The 4,806-nt window shown below is 49.9% G+C and overlaps 1 long non-coding RNA gene across 1 annotated transcript; it reads left to right on the top strand.

Annotated features, from left to right (window-relative positions):
* Positions 1–225: 225 nt before the first annotated feature.
* Positions 226–4,550, top strand: LOC128791687 (uncharacterized). The gene is made up of 4 exons (XR_008432115.1): positions 226–307; positions 1,101–1,248; positions 1,635–1,675; positions 4,471–4,550. It is a non-coding gene; the product is annotated as an uncharacterized LOC128791687 (long non-coding RNA).
* The last annotated feature ends 256 nt before the right edge of the window (positions 4,551–4,806 follow it).

Below are 4,806 nucleotides of genomic sequence, written 5' to 3'. Positions count from 1 at the left end.
TTATTCCCAACCCGGGCAGCCAAAGAAGGAGCCTGGGATGCTCTGATTGCACTTTCAAGGTTGTTTATTTCTTCTTCTCTATAACATTCTCTCTCTGACCTGCCGAGCTCTGCCTAGCAAGCCCACCATGGCATTCTGCCCCGAGCCTCGGGCAGCTCCCACCTTGTACACTCAAAACTACGTGTGTGTGTTTATAATTTATTACCAATTCCCATCATCTATTTCAGACTGTGAATCTCTGCCTTGAACCAACAGAAAAGTGTCACCAGCACAGCAAGGCATGGAGGGCAAGGAGAAGGAGAAGAAGGTCAGGACATGTCCAAATCCCTCCATCTTGTACCCCCTTGAACCCCATTCTAAAAAGCCCCAAAATTCTACTTTTCCACCCTGTGTTAACTCAACTACCACACTGCTCAAACCCTTGTGGCTGTAATTCCTCACACAGAGTTGGCAGCTTTTCCCACGGGCTGAAATGGAAGCCACAGGTGTTTTTGACTTTGTGCCAGGGTCTCTGAGCCCCCTGCCAGGGTCTGGAGCAGCCAGGGCAGCCACAGGGATGTCCTGGACTCCGAGAGGAGGCAGCCTGGAAATATTTGCATTTTACTCCGGAGCTGCCCAGGCAGTGCAGAGAGCAGGATGAGGCCCCAGGCAGCCTTTGCTTTGTTAGTGAGAGGAGTTTGTACCAGGCTTCATTTTCACTCCCTAAGCCTCCCTGTGATCTGCCTCGTGCATCTGTTTCCCCTTGATCTCGCTGCCTGACTGACAGCTACTTTACACCAGCATTATCTGTCAAAACATTATTTAATGGAATCCCTTCTAGAAGGAGTTTTTGTTATTATTAGAAATCAAAATGCGGTGATAATTGAATCCCTTTGTATTCCCTGTGTAATGCAGGGAGTAAGACACATTCACACCTGAGGGGAAAACACATCTGGATTTCCTCTTTGCCCCAAGTCCAGGAGCTCTCCCTCTGCCTGGCTTTGATTCTCCTGCCTCAGAGGGGGAGGAAATTTGCAGTGCGTGCATCTCATCTGAGGGAAACAATGCCATACATATACTCTGATTTTTTTCTTTAATTTTTTTTTATTTTTTTGCTGTAGGAATGGCATTAAATAAATACATAGCAGGCTGCAGTGTCACAACAAGGAGATGTACAATTACGAAGAAAAAATACCCCAAGGAAATCAACACAAGGCTTATTAATATCCAGGCCTGCAGAAGACAACTGTCAGACAATTGGTCAACAAGGTACATGGTATCTGTTAGATACTGACTAACCCATTATGATCTTTATGAAGTGTCCTTTTGGGGGTCTAGATCTTCAAATATGAGTTGGAAGACCCTTTTCTTTTATTAGTTGCTAAGCTCTTTATACTTTTACCATATTGCGGCAGGTTAGAAGTCTGAGCTTTATTGTCTTATGTTATTGAAAATCCAGATTCCCGCAGCCTTCTCCCTCAGGTCAAGATTTGTCTGAGAATACATTCTCATTTCTCCATGTACAAAGGCTGTCTGGAGAGAGGCAGAAAAAGATTATGACTGTAATATACTTAAATCCAATTTATTTGCCTGACTAGAAACTTCCACACTTCACAATTGCTTCCTACAGAAGATTTTGTATTTAATTCCTTCAGAATCGCAGCGAGGAGCGGCAGAGATCCGAGTCCTCCAACAGGTCTGTGCTCCACACACACCTGAGCCAGAGGAGAGGGAGGGAAGCAGCAAATGGACGCTCACTTTGCACGGCTGCAGTTTGTTCCTGCTTCAGAAATGAACAGGAATGGGAAGGGATTTGGAATACTCTTTGCAGAGCCGGGCGTGGGGCGCCGCGGGCTCTGAGCACCCTGGCAGTGCTGTCTGATGGAGACATCATCTGGCTCAGTGACTTCATTCCCGTGCTGCTCTCCCAGCTCTGGTTCGAGAGGAGCATCTCAGCTGCTCTGCTCGTCCTTCACCAGGTCCCAGGGCTATTTTAAACCTTCATTTGAGAAGGCTTGAAAAGGCCTGGCTCGGGTTTCCTGCACCCTTTCCCTAAGCAGAGGTGGCACCAAAGCCTTTCTGCCTGGCTCCAGAACAAACGTGGCCAGGCCAGAATGCCCTGGGCCAGCTTGGGCCTCACCAACACCTTTGTTTGGGGGAAAAAAATGTAAAATGGGGTGAAAAGACGCTTTGCAAAGTGCAGCACTTGCCTTTGGACTGTGGCAGGGAGCCGTGGCTGTCCGTGACATGTCCAGGGCTTGGGACACTCCTGAAGGATGGATAAAGGATGGCCAAACCCTCACAAAGGGGTCAGGAGCTGCTGCTGCGTGGCCTTGGCTCCTGCACCTGGATTTGGCACTCCTTGCTTGGGCAGGGCAGTGCCAGGAGAGTCAAAAAGGAGAATTTCTTTGGTTCTGAGCACCAAGACGTGCAAAAGCAGGGCACAGCATGGCTCAGCCTGCAGCTCAGGTGCCCCGAGGGTGATGGCAGCACCTCCCTGGCCAGCAAGGGCCCTGCAGCCCCTCTGCAGCTCCTGCCGTGGGAGGCCCTGGCATTTTTTGGGATGCTGGGGCAGGTGGGCGTGGGTGTCCCACCTGCACAGGTGCCCCTGGGGCTGGGCACAGGCAGCAGCTCAGGGGCACGCCAGAGGGGTGGCCAGGGCTCCCTGGTGTGCTGGGACAGCAGGGACAGAGCCAAGGGCTCTGGTGGCTCTGGGGGATGCTCGAACAGAGCCCTTGGGACCCTCGGACAGGGCCTGGTGGCCACTGGGCTGCCACAAGCCAAACACCCTGGAGCTGCAGAGGAGGAGCTGCCTCCACCTCCTTGTAGATTCTCCCTCTACTTCAGAGCTATTTATCTGTCCTAAGACCAAAATCCAGCCTAAAACGACGGGAAGCCAACTCTGGCACAGTTATTTATTTGGGAAGATGCTGCAGTGGGGGTTTTTTAGCCATGGAAAGAGATCTCAGCTCGGTTTGAAACAGAGACAACCTTAATTCTCCCAGAAAACACCATGGCACTGATAACTTCAGAGCAGCTGGGCTGGATAAAGCTCCTTTTCACCACAAAATGCTCCCAGATTTCTGCAACTTGGAGAATTCCAGCACGTGGCTGTGTGGCTCGTGCTTTCCAGGAGCACCATCCCTCCACTCCCCCTGGGAGCTGGAGCCCTGTAATTCCCTGGCCAGGTTTCCCAGCTCTGTCCCTGGGCTGGTTTTGCACGGCCACGGCGCTGGATTTTTTTCATTTCCCTCCCAATCTTTTGAACAAATTCTCCTTTTCAAAGCCTGCACCCCGTGGGGGCTCTAAAATCATAACAATTAATGCTGGCAAAGACTCCTGAAGCCACCTAAGCCATCCCTCCCAGGGCAGGATTGCTGGAGCAGGCAGAGAAATTAATGGAGAGGGGAGGCACAGGAGCCAGGCAGGAACCTGCTCCCGAGCTAAAATTGGGGTAAAAAGTTGAAATCACCTAAAAAAGCTGCGAGGGGTGAAGTGGCAGAGCTGCTCTGTCACCCGAGTGCTTGATAGTTAATATGGAAGGAGCTGTAATCGCTAATTTATCCCAATTTTAACTCTTATTTCAACATTTGGGTTTTTTTTTTTTTTTTTTCCCCTCATTTTGACTTTTTCCGGATTTTGTAGCAACAAGGGGTGATCAAACAGATTTACAATAGTCGGTGTTTATCACCCTTCCAGAGGCGTTAAGTGGCTATAAATGCATATGAAATATCTGCCGTGGATCCCTCGCCTGCTCAGCAATGTGTTCTTCCTACGTTCCTAATTGCTAGCAGGAAAAATAGGAGGAATTTGTTTACCAGCTTCCTGCATAATATTCAGACATCTGGAGCTGCGAGGTCTGGCTGGCGCTCCTGGGGGACAGAGAATCCATCAAGGACAATTAGACAAGCGGGGAGCTGCAGCCGTCAGGGAATTTCCCAGCCGTGGGGAACGGCTCCGAGCGAGCCCCGGCGCCCTCCCACCCTCCCTGGGCTCCCCTCCTCTTCCTCCTCTCCCTGACAAGCTCTTCCCTGCTCCTTTCATCATCCTGCCACCGCTGGGAATGGCTGGATCCACGATCTCAGCGGGATTTTTCCGAAATGATTTCCTGACCTGCTGGTTGCCCTGGTCTGCAGGTGCATTGTCCCCACCCCTGCCCCTCGTTCCTGGCTGGGTTTTCCCCAAGCTCCCTCAGGAAAACCAATTTTTGTGCCACAGAATTGCTGCCTGTGCCCCTTAAAGGCGATTCGGGCACTTTTTTAGGGAGTGGAAATACCTGGGCACCTCCCTGCCGTGTGAGCCCTCCCTTCTGGCTCCTGTCACACACCTGGGGGGACAAACTCCTTCTTGAGGGTTCCTCTGGGCTCCTGCCAGCCCTCAAAAATTCCAGGGATTGCCATGTGAGAGCCAGGGAGCTCCGGTCCCCGTGGGGCTGCTCCTCATCTGTGACACAGATGGGTTATTGATGATTTTCTGTTTCTTATTTAACAGCTGGAGATCAGCAGAGAGAGACTGTGTGGTTTGATTGAAATCAGCCAAGGAACTGCTTTTAATCATGATTTAAATCGGGGAAAAAAAAAAAAAAAAAGTGAGAAACGTTGGTTTAAGTAATTGGGTTTTAAATTTGCTTTGCATTTGGGCTTTTTGAGTTGCCTAAACAAAGGTCTGTCCCCTTTGGGGGTGTCCTGGAACCAAAATCCTCTTTGTAACACATTAGGGCCAAAGACCACGTGGTTTTCACTTGTGTATTTTGTGAACATACTTTAATTTAATTTAATTTTTGTACAAAGCCCGCTTATCTGCTGTGTTTTTATTCTTTTTCTGCTG

Source organism: Vidua chalybeata, chromosome 8 (genome assembly GCF_026979565.1).
Source record: "Vidua chalybeata isolate OUT-0048 chromosome 8, bVidCha1 merged haplotype, whole genome shotgun sequence".
Classification (NCBI taxonomy): Eukaryota; Metazoa; Chordata; class Aves; order Passeriformes; family Viduidae; genus Vidua; species Vidua chalybeata.
This window is presented reverse-complemented; position numbering and strand designations above follow the sequence as displayed.